The sequence below is a fragment of the Tyto alba genome, unplaced genomic scaffold (assembly GCF_018691265.1).
Source record: "Tyto alba isolate M040663 unplaced genomic scaffold, T.alba_DEE_v4.0 Super-Scaffold_9, whole genome shotgun sequence".
Taxonomy (NCBI): Eukaryota; Metazoa; Chordata; class Aves; order Strigiformes; family Tytonidae; genus Tyto; species Tyto alba.
Genome location: NW_024881330.1, coordinates 12,542,052 through 12,562,522, shown reverse-complemented (window position 1 = coordinate 12,562,522; position 20,471 = coordinate 12,542,052). Strand labels below are relative to the sequence as shown.

At 37.1% G+C, this 20,471-nt stretch overlaps 1 protein-coding gene across 1 annotated transcript in view; it reads left to right on the top strand.

Annotated features, from left to right (window-relative positions):
• Positions 1-20,471, top strand: part of NSMCE2 (NSE2 (MMS21) homolog, SMC5-SMC6 complex SUMO ligase) — a 131,589-nt gene that overhangs the window by 61,960 nt on the left and 49,158 nt on the right. The gene's annotated exons all lie outside the window — the stretch shown is intronic.

The following is a 20,471-nucleotide window of genomic DNA, read 5'->3' as shown; positions in this document are numbered from 1 at the left end:
TTCTTTGAATGCTAAAAGGTAAGATGTGACTAACTGCCCTGAAATATAGAACTGCCAGTTATGGCTCAAAGTGAGATGAGTGTTCTTATTTAAAAACTTATTTAAACTGATATCTCTGTAGTAAAAAGCCAGTGTAATTACCTTGGTAGTGTTTAGACTCCACAGTTCCTGCCACGTTTGAGTACAAATATAATGAAGAAGTTGCTTCACATCTTTTTTTTTTTTTTTGTAAGGTGGGCTTTTTCATTTGAAGACTTTAATTTTTTTTCTTAATTGATAGGATCTTCTAATAAGGATTAGGTAAGCTGTTTCCATTTGTCACTTAAACAAATTGCTCCTGTTTCACAACTCAGAGTGTTGCAACTCTAAGAAGACCTTTGCTTTAATCGTAGAACTATATTGTTGGAAAATGCTTACTGTGTGTGTTCTCAGGTTTACAGCTTCTATGCACGCACCATATAACACTGCAACTTCTTAAATCTCTTTTTCTTAATTCTCATGATTTATCAAATGTTAAAATTTTAAGTTATTTGTGCTTGAATTACCAGAAAAGTTGAAGAGTGAGCAGTTCTAGTATTTATGCAACACAACAAAATTGTATGTTTTTATTGCCCTGCACATATAGCAGCCATTAGAGTATCACTCTGATTACTGTTGCTGGGAAAGTTCATGGGCTCTAGCATTATTTGTGCCGTTCTTCCCCAGTCATGATTATGTTTTGAAATTATATTATTCTGCTTGCTGTCCCTTGACCCCTGTACCTATTCCCTCCCACCCTACATTTTGATTTCAACATAAACTGGTATCTCAGGAACTTCAGGAGTCATAGATTAATGTTTTATACCATTGGAAAATTATATTCTGGATGCTGTCCTGTAGCTCTCCTTGAGTTTTGCTTTTTTGGAGCCCTATCCAAAACCCACTGAAACTAGTGGAAATAATTTTACCGCTGAATTCACTGGACTTCAGATTACTTCCCTATAGAGATTTATGAAGTGTGAGGACATGCTTGACAAAGTGAATTTTAGATCTGGTATCTTAAGACTCCCTAGGATTAGAGCTTGAGGGCTTAATAAATTTGCTTCCCATCTTTATGGTTTTTAAGATTTTGGATTTGAGTATTAGCATTGATCTCCGAGTTTAATGGAGCTCTTGGCACTACTCTAAGAATGAACATACCAAGTTGCAGACCACAAAACATTGTAATTTTCACTCTCAACATAACCATAAAATTATTACTGCCCCACCATTATGTTGTAATTCCTAATTTCCAGGTGTTTGTAACTGAGAAGATAAAATCTTGATAACTGACTTTGGATTTACTTTCTACCCTTCAATTGCCTGAGGAAGGGGTGTATACCCTAGTAATACATTCAGCTCCGGCTATGGGACTGAGTTCTAACTGGGAGACCTGTCGAAAAAAAATCAAATTAAATAAGCACAATAAGAGTTATTATTTACCAAAAAAAATCCAGCAGAAAAACAAATGAGGACATCATTCTGCTGCTATTGCCTGAAATCCAGATTTGTCTTATTAGCCACTTGAACTTTTGTTTTGGTTGTGCATAGAGGTCAGACTGTGCCCAAAATGAAATGCATGATAATGTTGGATGGATTGCTGTGTTCAGTACATGGACTATTGATCAGCTGGGTCAGCTTGGATTTTGTAGAATTCATTATGTTTTTGATGAGGTAAATCCATCACATTTGCTCCTATTACAGCATTTAATACAATTTAAAAGGTTGAATGGAAAATTGTTAATTAGCCTTCACAAACAAGTCTTGGATGCAAAATAATGAACATGTATTCAAATAAAGAGTCTGGTGTAGCCCACCTTCTATTGAAATAGACAACTAAATGCCACCTCATGTCTGCAGATAGAGAAAAGCTGGAAAATTCAAATTTAATTTTTTCAAAGCTAGCGCAATTCTGCTGCCTTAAACTTGCATCAGTGTTGTATCTTCTGCTTAAATAATCTGTTGATCCACCATAAAGTCACTTTCCTACTATACTTTCCTCTTCAATCAAAAGGCTCTTTTGCCAGGAAGGCTCCCAGAAATTCTGGATTAATAATGGGTGACTGAAGATCAGTGGAGTCTGTTTATATTCACATATGTAAATTTGCTTCTGTATGATACAGTGACCTGAACCAGTAAGACTGTCCAGTTTAATGTTTTACTGTAGTTATATGATCTTCTTGCCATTACTCTTATCCTCCCTCTCTCCTTTTGTGTGTTTTTCTCTCTCATACCTAGCCTTTAAAAATACCCGTGCAACTGAATATCACAAATTTATTCACAAGCTTAAAAATGACAGATACCCACATTCTTATAGGATCAGGGCCTCTGGTCTTGACATCTTTGTGAGAGGCTGAAGTGACATGTGTACTCCCTCTGGAACAAAAAGCCTTTTCTCATTGTTGGGCTCTAGGTAGTAAATTATTATGCTGAAATGTGTAATAGAGCACTGTCAATATTATCTAAAATATCACATATGCCACATAGAAAGTAGCGTTATTGTAAAGAAAGAGTGAGCTCAGAGGCTGGAATTGCCCCTCAGGGTTGCAATACCAGCTGAGCTGAAGTTTTCTAAAATCTGTAAAATACATCTACTACTTTTGATAAACTGTGATTTACCCTGTAGCACACTGTGTGTACATGTTTGGGTTTTTTCTTTTGTAAGGCGAACATTAAGGTCACCGTGTTAAATATTCAGCAACCATGCTTAAGTCAAGTCATCTGTGTATTCTTTAGATTCTCCCATAGGAGTTGTGATTTCAAAAGCATGAGTCCTAAAATACTGGTCCCATAATACAGCCTATTATAACGTGTCTGCAAATTTTGGGACACACTTTAAAACTACTTGATGTGTTGTATGTATTGATAACTTCATCATCAGCTACCTGGTTAATATTTTGTTTTCAATGATTAGTGTTACCAGGTTTGGCCACAACTTAGTGCATAACTTCTGGCCTGTTTCAAGCACACATATACTGTATGGTCCAATTTTTAGCTCTTTCCCGGGATTTGGTTTTACTGCTACATCAGATAAAATTAAGAAACTCCAGCCAAGTTTTTTCAGAGGGGCTTTCCTGGAGTTTTCTTTTGTCCTAGCTTTTTCCATCTCAAAGGAGCAGATGGGGTAGATCTAAAATGATTTGCCTTCCACGATGAGTTACCATTAATCATTACGTATCTTTTATGCAGAGTTTGACTTTTGTATTCTAGAATAGCTGAACAAGGAAGTGTTACATTCTTGCATTGTCTTGCTACTTAGAAATTAACTAGAATTTGAAGGAGAAAAATTTTCTCAACACAATTTTTAGGTACAGTGCAGAGTGTGAAGCAGTAATTTATAATCTTATTTTAACAGAAAATTAAGAAAGCTAATACATTCTCTCTCTTGATATTTGCTGCCACAATGATGAAGGAGATCTGCATGGCTGTTCCCTGCCACCTGGCAGGTGACATGCAGCGCAGTAGGCAGCTCTAATACCTGGGGAAGAGAACGGCGCTGCATCACCTTCAGATTGTCCTCTTCTCTAGGCAGTTCTTCGGGAAGGAGACCTCTTTAGCTCTGAACTTTACCAGCAGCTGAGGTGCAGAAATGAAATTGGGAAAGTGCATCTCTGTGGCAGTAAGGGTGATATCATGCTTCAGAACAGTTTCTATTCTGCTCATCTTTCAGACTGTTTGCAGGCATTTTCCTTCAATCTGTGAGCCTTTATTATGCAGCTACTTTATCTGGAATTTGTGCTAAAATGATGCAAAATCTTCACCTCTGATGATATGTGTCAAAACACTGTCAGACAGGTTTTATGTGAACAGCAAGTGATTTTTCTGAAGTCTGTTTTCAGAGCTATCTTACTTTCCTAAATTCCCTCTTCTTATTTTTAATGGAAAACATTTTCCTTTTTCTACTCAAACCTGCTTAGAATGTAATCAGTAGAAAAGAAGTGTTGATTAATTTTATTTTTTTTTAACCATTTATTGTAGCCAAAGATAGCTGCATTATCTTTTGCAAATAATTGAGCACTTGGAGGGATATTCACTAAAACTGGTAATATCAGATAATTCTAAATGATTGTATGTGTGGTTTGTATGGAGAATTTTTTGTGACCTTAACTCTACATGACTGATGCTCTCCTTGCACATAAGGGTCCTGAATCTGCTTAGTGATTTCCTTTTGATTAAGTGAAATACTTAGCAAGTTGCTTAAATTAAATTGCATGAGTAGATCCTTTGAAATGAGTGAGACTTCTGGCATGTTTCACTTCCTTATTGAAGTGTAACCACAGTACAGAACCTTGCAGGACTGAGCGCATAGGAACTAAGTCATAATTACTGCACGAATTGTAACTTTGCATTTTATATCTTCTGTAAATTTAAAATCCCACCTTCTGTTTAAAGTTGTATTACCAAGTCTTTTTATTTCCTGCCAGTATATATATATCAAAGGCATCTTCTGGCACAGAGTCTGAGAATTTTGCCTTCACAAAATGAAAGTAAGATCTGTCTCTAATCTCTATATATCAGTTTAAATTTTTGATACTCTGTGAAAAGAGCTAATCAGAAGGTATAAGCTCTACTCCTGTGACCCCGGCTGCCACTGCTGTATTTGCTGAAGGTTATTTAGTTTCACATTCGGTGCACAGATGACAGATTTCATAGCCCTTTTATAGTGGCTGATAACATGCACTTTGGAATCCTTGATAACTACGGTTTGTATGAACACCCAGCAGATGAATGCTTCAATAGTAATTTTGTAGAAAGTGTTAAGATTTGAGTGAATGACAGTATTGCTGGTTATGCCAAACAATTTAAGGAATTTGACAAATATAGGCATGATAATATTTTTTTGATAGAGAATACATAATTTTGAGACGCAATAGTAGTTTATGCAACTTTTTGTCATAGGAAACCAGTCATTTTAATGTAGTTTGGAAGGTAGCAACATTGCATTTGTAAAACTCTTCCTTGCCTTCTCCACTGAAGAAAAGAAGTCTTAGAGGCTTTGAAAGGAAAAAATATGTGTCATGATTTAACATTTTGGTAGGACAGATTTTTAGTTGTTATCAATAAGCAAATACTTTAAAAGGAGAAGATTTAAAATTTAATATTTAAAGTTCAAATAGATGCCATTATGCCCTGTTGATACACATATTTTAAGCCACGCATATGCTGAGAAATAATGATTTTAAAAAATGTTATTTTAGATGCAGTTTGGGGTAGAAAAAATGACACTGTGTAAGGAATTCTCTTTAAATTTGTAAAACAGTCTATCTGGAGATTTCAGGAAAGACTAAAGTCTTTGATTTGCTTTTGGTAGGATAAGAAAGCAAGCTGCAACAAGACAGTGTGTAGTATAATGCTTGACAAGTTTCATCCAATTAATCCTCACATCACACTGAGGTAGGCAAGTTAATTTTACTCCTCATCATATAACAGAGGTGAAACTTGAGTAAATAGTTGAAGTTACTTCTGCAAAGTCATATCACTGTTTTGCAGATCTGGGATTCTCTTCAGTTGTACCTAACTTCTTAGTTGGTCTATTCTCATCTCAATGCTTAGCTGTGTTGGCAGAGGATCAGCTGAAAAATAACAGTGTATTTTTCTTTGTATTTTTAATATGAAATAATAAAATCTCTTTACTGACTAATTATGGGAAAATAACTTCAGCACAAAAGTTGAAAATTCTAATTGAAAGTGGGATTGTTGTTATGACAGTTCAGTGGTATGTGTGGGATATGCACTTTTCACTTATGTAAAATTCCTTATAGACAGCCCTTTGACTAGTAAATGAAAGATGATCTAGCACTTAGGAAGGTCACTTGAAGTTTAGGATACCTTGGTTTAGTTCTTTGCTTTCTTACAGTCTTCTTGTATTAGATCAAGTCATTTAGGTTCAGAACAGAACACTGCGAATTAGGTGCCTAAATTCTCTGTGGGTCTGAACCTGGTACCTATATCTGAAATCCAGCCCTCTATATATTGTGTTTGTGGACTGTGCAAGGAGAGACTAATGAACATGGACTGGCTCATATCCATGCTGGTCTGAGCTAGTACTCTATGGAGTAAAGCAGCCATGTCCACTCTGCACTGCAAAACACTTAATTGTCCTGCTTCTCTTGTGGCAGTAAAACATCATGATTATTTTTTGTGATTTGTTTCAGTTCAAAGAACTGGAAATAATAACATAACTGTGTTTTAGTCTGCCAGAGTAATGTTTTCATGACATGACACTGTGGGAGCAAATTGCAGACCCCAATGAGTGACATGAATATGTTTAGAGGCCTATGTGTGAATACGTTCTGACTTTTGGGTAGGGTTAAAGGACTACCCTGAGAGAGAAACTTGGCTTGGTTTTGTCCTTTTGGGACTGTCCTGTCTGGATATTTTCTGGAATGAACTAGTTGGCTTGCTCACGAGTGAGCTAGCCCACTTGTAGTTTTGAAGGATTCAGAGATCAGGGCATGGGAATGAAATGGAGTGAGTTAAAGTGATGAAGATTATGTCTGACATACAAATCCTCTATTTCACAGAGTTATTGGAAAGAGAAACAAACTAGAGAAACAAACTAAATAAATGGTATGGTCAAATACTAATGCATTGGGAACTATACAGTACCTAAGATTAATATCCAAATTGCAAAATTACCATCACAGCTAGTGTCCTTGCAAGTCTGCAAAGAATGAGCAACTCTAGAATGAAACCAGAAGAACTTTTCTTTTGCAATCTGGGACAATTTTTCTCAGTTAGAAATTAGCTGTGTTTATAGGATGACAGGCAGAAGCTTGTATTAACAATAATTCTGTTAGTGGATTAATGAAGAACATCAGTTGCCAGTGGATCTGGTGAGGGTTTCTTTGATGAAATGATTGCCTATCTAATGTGATTGATCAAAATAAGTTTCTTGCTCTGGCATCTAGAGCTCTGATGTGGAGTTCATAGTTAATCAAGCTACCCTCTCAAACAGCCCTCTCCATTGTGAGTAGCCTGGAGTATAGGAGACCTGGGTTTCAGTCTCGGCGATCTAAAATCAGAACTTGGCTGACTCTTGGCCCACTAGGTGATTGACCTGTAGCTCTGGAATCAGTCTCCCTCTCTCTCTGTTCAGTGTGTATTTAACTATATATAAAAATGGAAACAACTGCAGAAGGAAATACAGAGACACTGACCCTTTAGCCCTACGGTAAAGGCATTCAGCTGAGGGAGGTATCTAAATCAGAAAGAGCATCAGATGTAGGTCTCTCCTGTTACAAGTATCTGTCCTTCCAATCAGTGAATACTTGAGGGTAAACTCTTTTTATCTCTTTCTCTCTCACCTGATCTATATATATATTTTTTAAAAGATCTACATTTTATTCCATTGCAAAAGTCTTTGCAAAATATAATTATTGCTTTTATATCAGCCTGGCTTTCAGATCAGCCCTGAGTATATAAAATCTCAAAAGGAAATGGAGTGTTACACAGAAATAATTTTTTATTATTATTATACGCTTAGGGACAGTACTTTGGGTAATTTATTGTTACTGTCATGGGATAATTATCTCTTAAATGAGAACATTGATGTCTACCATCATGGCATTTTTACTGTTTATAAGAACATACAGGTCAAGAAGGGAGCTTCTGGATGCCAATTCCATTCCCTTGATGTTGCATTCAATCACATTATCTAATAAAATGCTATCTTAAAATTTATTAATTTTTGCCCCTCTACTTCTATTGGGAAGGTGACGAAAAACCTTAGAACCGTACCCAGATGGTGAGAAATCTTCAGGCAAATCAAGTCCTTGACCAAGATTTTGTTCATTTGTTCTTGTGCCAGCACTACACGCTAGCTTAAATAGGTGTTCTTCCTCAGTGGTGTTTAGTTCAATTCAGTCAGTTCCTGTCTTTCTTGACTGTATGGTAATCCATTTGTGCAACATGGAAACTTATAAAATCTCATGTTTTGTGACCATATTTGAACTCGTCAGAAATGTTTTCCAAATTTCAGGTGAGTAAGAAGCATAGAGATAGATGCTAAAGCTTGCCTGTATCTGAAATTCTGAAAACTTCGATAGATGATTACACCCCATGGAAAATTTGCTTTCTGGTAATAAAACATGTGCAATTTCACTAAGAGTTTTCCTTCACTTCTTTTACGGTGTAATAATACATACTATTTTTCTTGTAAAAATCTGAGCTGTGAAAATGCAAGGACTGCCTCTGCCAGCTCAGTACAATTTTACTTACCATTATGCCTTTTGCATGCTATTCAGACAAATTTGAAAGATAAGGGGATGGAGAAATTCCATTTTTGTGCCATGAGCTTAATGCTTAAGCTTCAAATGTGATCACAGGAATACAGTCCAAGGAGAAGAAAACAAAGAAAGAGTAAAGGAAGAGCAACTCAGTGTTATGATTTTTCAGTTGAGAGGTTCTCATTTTGAAGATAGGATATTGAGGAGAAAGGAGGAAAATAAAGGTCAATGGAGCTTTAAACTTAGGGAACTTTTTACTTACTTTATTTATGCATTTATTCTGTTACTTGAGTATTTATCTTACTCCTGGAGGGACAGTAGGGTTTTTTTGTGGTTCCTATGTGCTCATTTTAATAATTTATATATGGGACTTTGTGCCATCAGTGTGCACAGGGATCAAAGGAAACGGTACTTCAGGTAGAGCTCTACTCCAAGTAATGCATTTGAATTGAGTGCCAGCACAGAAAGCATTTGAGGAAGAACAGGGAAGTAGATCTGAGATAATGCTGACTAAATAATAATCCATCAGTGCATATCACACTGCATGGTAACTTCAGAGTACTCCAGTCCAGAGAAAGGAAAACACTTGGTGTTTTTATGGTTCCTGAAACTATTTGCCATGTTGCTCTTTGGTGTGTCCTTCAGAAGAGCTGCAGGTTGAGCTAGATCTTGCTTTGGTAAGCATCTATGTAGCTTTTGAAATCAGTGGAATTTCCCTGCTCTATACTTGCAACATACAGTAACATGCAAACTAGTAATGTACAGCAAGATTAATAAACGTCCTCTAATTCCTTATCTGAAGTTCACGTGCATTGGCTGCTTACTGTAATTTTTGATATCCATATTGTTTAATTTCCCTCTTGAAAGCTGTAGGCACCAGTAGCCTCACAGTAAAGCATGATTTCTTTCCAACTTGAATTTTATGCCATTAAATGTACAGGAGATCTTCACATTACCCCAAACCTGTTAAATAAGTAGAGCTGAAATGGAGGAAGAAAGATAGAGAAGTGCTAAAGGACTGCAACACCCATCTTTTAGGTTTGTGAACCTAAGACTGGATGCCAGAGCCCAGAGTTAAAAGCCTTGGCTCCCACAAGGAGGGTTATGGCACATCTACGTGAACAGCTTTGTTCAGTAACAAATCTATTCTGACAGCATAGCATGCTGTACCCCTGTCTGTCAATCACAGAATTGCATAAGATGACTAAAAATGTGCCAACTATGAAGTAATGCAAAGGGAACGAATCAGGGCTTTTACTGTGAGGCTGAGCACACAAGCTTGTATGATATAGCTGGAGAAGAAGTGGACTGTAGCTCTAATCTGTGGATTTGGTAGTTGTGTGTGCTGTCTCTCAGGGGTACCCTAAGATACGTTGCTTTCAGTCATCATTAGCATGAAGTTGAAGTCAAACACCTTCATTGGCGTTTACACTTACTCTAAAACAGGCTTGGAGCATTCAAATGTTCTGTCACAACTGAGTAGTGGTTGAAGTTGTCATCTTTCAGCTGTTATTAGCTCTCATTTGAGACACAGCATCTGACTTTACAAGTGTGGATAGGTTTATCATGTCTTACCATCTCAAATATGGATGTAGATTTGTTGTGTTACCAGACTTGCAGTGAATGATCTCAGGATTAAAGGCAAGTTGCTTAACAGGCGTTCCAGCAGGCACCAAAAATACCTCATGAAGGAGAGAAGCAGTGGAGCAATGGTGAGAGTGCTTACATTCTCTATCATAGCATTGTGTCTACAGCACTTCCTGCCCAGGAAGTGATGCAAATAAATTCACAAATCAGCATCTAAATCTAAAAATCCCTTACAGGGAACATGTCACTTTTGGCTTCTCTCTAGATCCTTCAAATGCTCCTGACCAGATTGCTGGAGGCTGGAGAATAGTACCAGGAAAACATCACCGCATGCTTTCCCTGCCTCGTGCCCTCTGTAGGGCTTTGCTGTTATTCATCAACAGAGTCAGACTGTTGGGTGGGATGGACCTTAAGTCTGACATCGTACAGTTGCTTGTAGGCTTTTAAGCAACCCCTTGGCTGTAGGCTAGTCTGTAGAGGGCACTCTTAATCCCTTCAGTTGAAGCAAAATGTGCACTGTGTTAGTCTGGAAATGGAAGAGGATGAGGAAGGATCCACAGAGGATGCATGACTGTACTCCAGTAGTTAACTCACTCTGCAGGTAATGGGAAACTGGGTTCTCTACATCTCCATCACTCCCTTCTCTTCTTCCACTTGGATGGAGATATGCCTACTTTCAAGAGCCAAAGAGGTCACAGGACAAACAACATATTCCTTGTTACTCAGGCTGGGGCAGCTCTGAGCAAGCACAGAAGTCAGAACTTCAGATCCCTGGAGTATCTGGGAAGGGCTTACCAGAGTTAGCTGCCTTCAGGGTTAGGAGGCCAATGAACAGGATTTTTCATCATTTTTGACTTCAGTGTTTGTAGTTTGCTTCAGTTCTTTGGATCTGGCCCAGACTTCAGTATTGTCCCTCACACCCTATTTGAAAGTTTATGGGTCAATCCAAGAATTAATGAAATCAAAAGAAGTCTTTCCAGGAAGGCTGTTCATCAGGATTTATCTATAAACTTCCAGCATAAACTAAATGGCTAGTTTATAGTCAGATAGGAAAATAGGAAAAAAAGCCCTGCTTATTGCAGCATGGGAGAAAACTTAATGCAGAAAAGCTAAAGAGTTTTCTTTGGGGGAAAAAAAAGTAAAAGCTTCCTGACTGCTTTATCAGTCTCTACAGTAAAAGTAGTAATTACTGCAGTTTAAGACTAATAAATAAATCACTGTATTAAAATGCAAACAAAAAAGTTTAACAAGCAATCATATGCAATCATTTGGCAGCTCTGTTACAGGTGTGGGCAAAGTAAGCTATTCACGTAACCTTTGTGGCAGCATTGATTGCTTTGGGTTTTTTGTTTTTGTTTTTGTTTTTTTTTTTTTTTTTTCCCTACAATCCAGATTAAATTCTCCCTTCCTGTTCTCCAGCAGAGTTTTGTTACGCCATGTCAGATGTCTACATTAGTTGGGCTCATATTCCACAATTCCACAAATACCTGCTCACCTAAGAAAACACAGCTATGCAGATAGCTCCATTGAAATCATGCCTGCATATGGCTTTTGTCACATCACAGATATGTCATGGAAAGATATTTTCCAGTTCTGTCGTACTCTCTTTACCACTTCTCCCATTTTACCCAACTGCTCCCCAGCCTGAATCAGCATGCTTCCTTGTTTTTCTGCAGCTCCTTTCCCTTTTCACACGATGCCACAACCTCCTTCCTCCCTTCAGTGCTCCTCTTTGGCTTTCCTCCCTGCCAGCTCCTCCTTGACGTGTCACAGAACATCTTACCCATGATTGATGTGCTTAGTTTCACTAGTGAGGCCTTCATGTCAATTTTGTTTTGTCCTGAAAAAAAAAAAGGGTAATTTCATTATCATGATAAGCCGTTCGGTTCATTTACACTTGCTTTTGACTGCATAGTTGCTGATATGCCAGTATGCTTCCAGCTCAGTTGTGTACACAGCACAAGCCATAATTTAGAGGAAAGTAGTAGCTTTTGACCACTAACAGTACAGTTGATGGTGTGCTAGCTATTGCTTTACATTTTTGTTACAGTTGGAAAAACTAGTAGCTGAGTGAGTCATGAAACCCAATGTAGCAAAATTCAGTTGTAAATGAAAGAGGAACATTTCCATATTCTTAATTTGGCTTAATTCCTGTGCCTAATGGCTGTGTATATACCATAAACATTGTGAAGGAGCAACCATGGAAACACTTGTTTTCTTGCATTGCTAAATTTACTCTGGGTTGAATATTAACACAGCGCCTGGCATTACTTTAAAAGCAAAAATAGCTAAAGCGTGACTCACTATGAGTCATTTATTGCTAGTCCTGCTATACTGCCTAGAGCTTGACATTGAACAAGTTGGCAGCCTGCATTGCTACATTTTTTTCTAGGAACTTTGAACACATTTCATTCTTGTGAATTCTCTTGTGCAACAATATTAAACACAGCAATGTGTTTATTTTGCTTCCAAAGTCGAATGAATCAGAAAATGGTGAAACAAAGAGTATTTTTCTTGGAGATTCTGGAAGAGTTGGATTCTGAGAATTATTTTTTAGCTGCAATAACAAAACGATTGCATGGATGTTAAAAGTTAATTACATTTTTTCCAGATTATTTAAGATATACTTTAAAAATTTTAAAATATCTTATTTTTTTTCATTTATTTGCATTTTTGGGAAAGGCATACATGGAATCAGAAAGCTAAGCCTGTAGGTTGAGAACGCTTTCTCTTTGGTTGGCAAAGGTTTTATGATGGGAAGGCAGTCAACTCTTAAGGGGCAGACAAAATGAGGCAACTGTTTTCCTATTGGCCTCTGTATTTAAAAGGCACACCCTAAATATGGTGCTTGGTAACTGACAGGGAGTAGCTTGCTGGATGACTGTGGGAATGCCTATAAAAGATCAGCTGATTTCAGTCAGATGGGAAGGGGTAATGAGAGAGGGCTGAAACCAAAAGCAACTTGCTGAAGCAACCATGTGATCGTATCCTGAAATACACTGGCAGGGCCAAATATCACTCTTCAGTATGCTAAAATTCTGATACCAGCTAAATGTCATTTCTAACTAAAAACCATTTCTTAGAACAATAGATGATTAAATCATTTAATATTTTCCATATTTTTTTCTACTTTAAAAAGATATTACTTTGATAATTGAAGAAAAATCTTATCCTATCAGCATACATCCTTCCGCATGTATTTAAAGGAGGTACCATAAATCAAATTAAAATACTAATAATGTAAGTTCAAAACATCTACAAAGTAAAATCACAGATACCTAGGTATGGTTAAAAAGCTTGCTATATATCTCTTCCTTTAACTACAGATGGTGGAAATAGAGATTGTAGGTACCTTCATCTGTGCATTTAGTAATACATGCTGTTGCAAGATTTTTATAAGCTAAAGCATTTTCTCTATCTAATCTGTTAGAACACCAACTTCAAAAATTTCTCTTGAAGTGGTTTCCCTATTAAAAAATCTCATTATGATGACTCAAGAGAGAAATAAGAATGATTAATTAAGCTTAACAGTGGCATCCTGTGCATTGTCCTGATGTGCACTGTTCTACACTGTTTCAGCATGGATTTGTGGATAAAAGTAGACAACTGCACTGAAGAGACTTCTGTTTAAAACTTACAATTGTTCAGTAAACTTAACTAAAATAAGGTTAAAGTAATTTTTCTTTAAGTTTTCCTGACTAATAATCATACTAAAAAATGATACCATGCTATTTTCCTAAACCTAGAATAAAAAAATGATTGTGTTATATCAAACAGTATAAAGTGCGACACGGTTTTGATTTTCTTCTGTGTTACCTCTTTGACAGTGACCCCCAAATCACTGTTATTAAAATGGTTTCAGTAGTTGCTCATGGTATATGCTCTTTATCAATCTCTTCATAGCTGCTGAATAGCTGTACCTCAGCCACACGTCCAGACGTGTTATGCAGAATATAGACATGAGAATTTATGTTACAAGTAAGACTGTGCCTTTTAAAAGACAGCTCTGTGTAGGAGGTTTTTCTGCTCTGAGGATCATCAGAAAGATTGGAGCTGCCTAAGGCATGATATCTCTTGGGCATCTCTATTCACATCGTGTAAGTAATGCCTCTATTAAACTATAGCAAATTATTCCCCTCACATATGAGTATGTTTCTCTGTACACATTCACACATACTGACACAGAGAGTATGGGCAGGGCAGTGATGTGGAGTCTTTCTCTTTAGGACATAATCAGAAGAACATGTGCTGAGCTCTAGATTAAGCACACAGGAGCATGATAGTCTAGCACTGAATGTGAACTTCATTACAAAGTATTAACTGTTTTCCATAAATATATAAGAAATACTCTGTTGAACTGAAACCAACATCCTGTTACATGTGCATCCCGAAATGACAGATGAAAACTCTCAGTTCTCAAGTCACTTTCTGTTCCAGTTATGATTCCAAAATGATTTTAATATTTTCATGTGATAGAACAAACAGAACAGATTATGCAAAGCTGTAAATCATGCATGGTGCTGAAAGAATTCGTATCTACCTAACCACTACAGGCTGTGAGGATGTCCATCTTGTTGCATTCTTTTCCTGGGACTTGAACTGTGTCTGAGGTACAGTATAGGAACCAATATATCTGTGAGATGTCAATAGAAAAGTGATAGGAAATTTGCACTAGCAAATTGTATTCTGTGGATATTTTTAGTTTCAGCACTGCTTTCAACAGCAGAGTGGAGGCTTTTTTTCCCCACCCTTCAAATTGATTTTATCATGTGCATCTAACCTGAGGAACTCTTTTTCATATATAATGGATGGGATTCTTAGGGTGTAATTCCTTATTTCCCATGAGCTGTGAATAATATAGTTATTACTAAGCAAATTTGCCATTAAAAGTACTTGCATAGCATGAGCTACAGATGGCCAGAAAAAACTGTTCTTTTTCTATTACACTCCTTTTTATGTGACTGTGCCCTTATAGAACCAACCTTACTGACTAAGGTTGTCCTGTGAACCTTAATCTTAAAAATAGCCTTTTTGCTGCAGTTTGTCTGAGGTTGATTCACAAGCATAGTTATACAAGATCCAATAGCATCATTGGACTGTTAATCACCGTCATCTTTTGAGAAGAAGGGACTCTGTTAAATTGCTCATTTCTAAACAGCTGCCAAATTCTTCTCTTTTTCAAAAGCCTTTAGTCTAGCACATTTCATTGCTTCTGTTTTTTGTGAGTTTTGTTTGTTTGTTTGTTTGTTTGGGTTTTTTTGTTTGGTTTTTTGTTTTTTTTTTTTTTTTTTTTTTCTACACTAAAAATCTATGGCAAGCCTTCTAGATTTACGGTGGCAGGTGTTTTTGTGAAGTATTGGTGGACAAATTTGCCCTGAGATTAACTACAGATCAGAAACTGAAAATAGATGTTTGGGATTGAAAAGATCTTCCAACTCATGAGAGTCCTTAGTTTTAGGAGTCAAGTCAAAGGTTATGGGAGTGAAGAGACCTGCTTTTCACTAAGCAAGTTAGAAACTCCTACTTCAAGGCATAACCATCTTGTGTATTTCAGATCAGCTGTGCCAGCTGAGAAATTTAAGATACTGAAAGTTAACTTTCTGCATCAACATTGCACATTACAAAGTTAATTCCTAAATCCACATTTAGAAATCTAAATTTGGAGCTGTATTTTAGTTTATATATAAACTTGGAGTATCACTTTAGCTCCCTGATTGAGAAACTTGATTATCATCTTTGTTATGTTGCCCTCTGTATATCGGGCAGTCTGCAGCTCAGAATGAGTGTCTACAGACATGTGCAGACATATTGAGTTCCTGTGCCTGTGTTGTCTCTACATCTAGCCAGTTCACTGCCATGCAAATGTGGCTATACAAATTCTGAATCAGCACTAGTCTCCATCAATTCACCCAAGGGAATAGGTGAAGGAGCTCTGTTTACACCTACCTATGCAGATGTGCCCTGAGATTCTTCAAAATTCCAGAGAATTAAGATTGTAATTGGAACAGTGTGCTCATACTTCTGCTTATATAGATGTCTCTACATGTGGGTTAATTTGCTTTTACTGCTTGTTCCTCCTGAGCAGAGGTCAAACCTCTGCTTGAGACATCAGCATGATTAATATTACACTGGATATCTAGCACAGCATCATTATTGTATTTTTTTTTAAGCAGGTAAAAATAGGTAGCAAGAACTGAATGGCTTTTATTAGGCTGTGAACCTGTTGACATACCTTCTCTTTAAAGAAGAACACACAAAAAAAGGAGACATTCTGTATGTATGATATATGAAGCTTATTCCAAAATCGCTTGAATAGAGTTCTTTAAAGAAAAAGATCATGATGTTTGCAGTTCAGTTATTGTTTTAGACCTTAGTAAAATACTACAGAATGTGAATCAGTTGATGGTTATCTGTGATGAGCAGGTAAACAAAAGATTTATTTCCCAATGGGTTTTTCATATGATGGTGACAAACTCCATTGCACAACAATGGTCACATTCCAAAGCTGCAACCAGGTTCTGGAGGGCTTAATTTCACAACTGCTTACTGTGTCCTATTGCATTACAGTGACCTTTCAATAAAAAAGGGAGATTGCTAGTTTGTTGTTTTTTTTTTTTTTTTTTTTAACTTAAAAATTGAAGGAGGATATAGTGCAGTGCCCTACTTCTACATAGCAAATTTTGTCCTCGACGTTTTTAAACTATGTGCTCTAGTAAAATATTCAGAAGTTTTTGGTTTTTAATCTTATAATGTGTAGATCTACTTAACATTTGCATTTATGTTGGCAATACAGTTAACTGTAAAAAAAAAAGTAATTTCTGATATTGAGAGACTGACATTAAAAGTATGTTTTCTTGGTGTAGCAACTTGGATATCATCCTCCTGACATATCAACACAACAAAAGTATTTGTTGTTTAGTTTATATGTGGGGCTTTTTTTTCAAGGTGAACTCATGAAGACCTATTTCTAAAAATTATTTGGTTGAAAAAATAGCTTCAAAGCAAAAATAAAATCATGATAACATGATATAAGAAGGATATAAAAAGTCATCTAAATATTATTTAGTTGTTGGCTGTTACAATTTATTTTGTGCTCATGACATTCTGTACATAGTGACTTATTTTGGAGTTTGAATTTTAATAACATGAAGCACCCTGCTACAAGTACACTCTTAGTTCATAGTGTGAAAATTATGTCAAAATAACTTCAGTGGAAAGTTATGCCAAAGCTGATAAATGAGGACAGTATCCAACAACCTGAGAGAGCAAGCTGAAAAGGCCAGACCTGCAATCAAAAATAGTTTAATATGGGTTCTGGGAAGGCAAGGTTGAGAGAAGCCCAACAGACACTAGCCATAGCCAGAAAAGAGCAGCTAGTTAGATAATTTCTTACGAGAGCTGGGTCTTAGATCATTTGGGTCTGTGATGCGTGAACACCACATTTAGACCTGAGCAGGCATTAAGTGAATTGTGCATAGATTCTGAAGTCTGAGTAAATGCCTGTTCAAGATAACTGAATAGTAACTATTAGGCCCATTCCCAGCTACAGACTTGCCCATCATCCACATTATTTATGTTGGATGTGTGCTCAGGTGCAGACTTAGGTCTGACTCTGGGAGATGCTCTCAATGAGGAAAGCTTGAGGCTGCTGCCTGACCCCAAGCTGTCAATCATGTGGTCTGATCTGATCAGGTGCGAGTAGATTTGAGCACCTAACAACTGCAACTCACCAGCAGATCACAACCTCTGATGTTTGTAATCATAATTTGGATGCTTTGAGCCTGAGCTACAGCTGTGCTGGCAGCTGGCAGTGCAGTACCAGCCATAACACCTAGAATACTTTGCTTTCAAACAGCTGTTGACTTTACAGTACAGACAGAGGTCAGGAGTTACCCCTGAAATTCAGAGTTAAATTGAACGTGTAACACTAGCTTCAAAGTAGTCTGTGTTGTTAGTATCAATAGATGTCTTCAGAAGAGTCCATGGCTCTAATGAGATTCCTAGCAGAGAGAAAAGGTCACTTCCATATTGAAAGTCTCCCCCCACCCCGATTTCCACACCAGAAAGAAGCTTTCCGTGGTGCCAGTGAGTCTGAAAGCAGTGTAAGCAATTAGCAAGAAGAGCTTGAAAATTCCATTGCAAGAAGCAGGACTGCTCAGGAGTGGAGACGCTTGGGATTTTTCAGCCTGATTAGCTCCACTGTCAGAGAGGTGATGTATGCTAATTACAGCTCCTTAACCTCCTTAGAAGCAGTTGCATAAAAGCACAGAACGTCTCTGTGTTGAAATGTAAGGCACTGCAGCATTCCCTGGCTTCTCTGCATTGGTATTCTCAGACCATCTGTACAATCCATTGACTTGCCTGGATGATGCATAGAAAGGTGTGTCTGTGAGCCAACCTGTCAGTGGTTGCGGGTACAGGAATGGGAAAGTTTCTCATTAGGACGTGTGGCTGAGTAATATAACCCCTGATACTATCTCTTTGGGTCAGTCAACCTTCAAGAGTGGATCATGAAAACTACGGTGCAGTATTTAACCAGTGCTCTGTAGTGGAGGTCTGATCCAAGTATAAAGAATAAAGAATAGCTTTTTATGCAAAATGTAATTTCAGTTTTACCAGGTGATATTTTCTACTCTGGTGTGGTTTTTATGCTGTCTTCATTATAACAAGAAATAATGGCTTTTTGATCTATAATAGGCAATGTAATGAAATCTGATTGTTCAGTATTGCTTGGAGAGGGAAGGAGAGATCAACACGATATTCAAATTAACTCTTTGTGAATTTAGAAGTCTTGTCATAGATAATGATTGTCACATTTTTCCAGGAATTACAACGAAAGGATGTTCTTCAACTATTTTTCAACGTTTTTTCAATGTGGTTCATGGAACAGATTGTTTAAGACTTAAAATAGAAAAACAGTCTTCAGGCAAAAAAATGTTTTAAGATACTGTCTTTCAAATAAAAAACCAAAGACTTGAACAAAATTCTAACTTGAAATAATGCATTCTGTTCTGCTCTTTTTCTAGGTAGTTCTCTTTAAATTGATGGTGGTGTTGTAACACCAAAACATAATTCCCTTATAGAAATTAATTCATAAACAATAATTAAATAATAAGGGATGTTTCATATATGTAACACTAGAGTTTAATCTGGAAAAACTTGCATATTGCATGAACTAAGTCTTATGAGACGCTGCTGGAAGTATGTGCCACAGCAAGCAATTCACACCATCATAAAATATGCCTAGATTTTATTCAGGTAATCAGTATTGAGGCAAATGTCGTCCCTACTCCATACACATTTGGTTTTATGTTTGGTTTCAACATTATTTCAGGTGAAAATTAATGTTTAAGTGAAACCCGGTGACTATAAACATGGCAAAGAGATGTTAGTGCACTTTTTTTTTTTTTTTTTTTTTGAGAAATTGCATCTTCTGACTGTTTAGGCATTGCGTGTGGGGATCCTTTTCTAACCACTGAGAATATAATTTCCCCAGATCCTGTTGTAACCACTGACAGTCATCTTACTTCTGAGCTTTTCTTCAAGATCTGAACTGGAAGCTAGCTGACTGCTCTTTCTCCAAAATCTAGCAAAAGTACAGTATTCTGCTTAGGTTTCAGAGTAAATATACAAATGGCATGCTGTTCCTGGATGGGATGTATGAACTTTACATTCAGAAATAAATGTTTTAAGCACACATCAAATGAAATACCAATGTACTTGAAATGCTGTTAGAAACACATGTATTAAGTTTGAACATGATATCAACTAATTCAGTCCGTCGAGAAACACTGAAGAATGCAAAATACATGACCTAGGCCTGTACCCATGGCCACTGTGGGACTTGACCCAGCACCATTATTCTTCAAACTTGTGTTTATGGTCTTTTACAGTTACCAGCACGGTCAATTTAAACAGGAATTTTCCCCTTTTATTGTTTTTAAGATACTGTGTATATTTTACTTGCTGTGTATACATTCACTTCTGCATCTGTGCCCACTACCTCCTCCTGTCAGGTGCTATGCCAGCCGTGGGAGATTCACTGATTTGAGCCCTATCTCACACTCCTTCCTTGCAATGCCTGTATCCCACTTCTTTGCTTTACAACCCTGTGGTCTTTTCCTTTCTGGTCAGTGGCTGATGGATGTGTTCTGAAGTTTTGCTCTCATAGTGGCAGTGCTGTCTAGCCAGATCCCAGCTTGAGAAGATCTTCCTAGAAGATCCTTTCCTTGAGAAACAGCCTGGGACCAGAGCCCTCTGTAGATGTTCAGTCTGGTTTGTCCTTACCGAGGTTCTAGATATCCACTGCCCCTGTGGTGTCTCACCAGGTACAAGGAGGGTCATGCATCAGCACTAAGTTACACTGAGAGATCTCTCATGACCAGTCCTATAACCTTGCTCTTAAATCCTGCCTGCTTTTGAAATAAGAACAACAGGAGGTGTGCTCTGGGTAATTTCTGCTAATTCAGTTGATAATCCAGCAAGGCTTTTTAACTCTTCTGTATGAAGCCTACAGTAAAAGTTTTAAAAAAAAAAAAAAAAAAAAAAAAAAGCTTAAAAGTTAGGAAAATAAACCACAAAAAATGCCTTTGCTGCAATTTTTATTAATCTTGTATTCTTGAATTACTTCTGTAAACC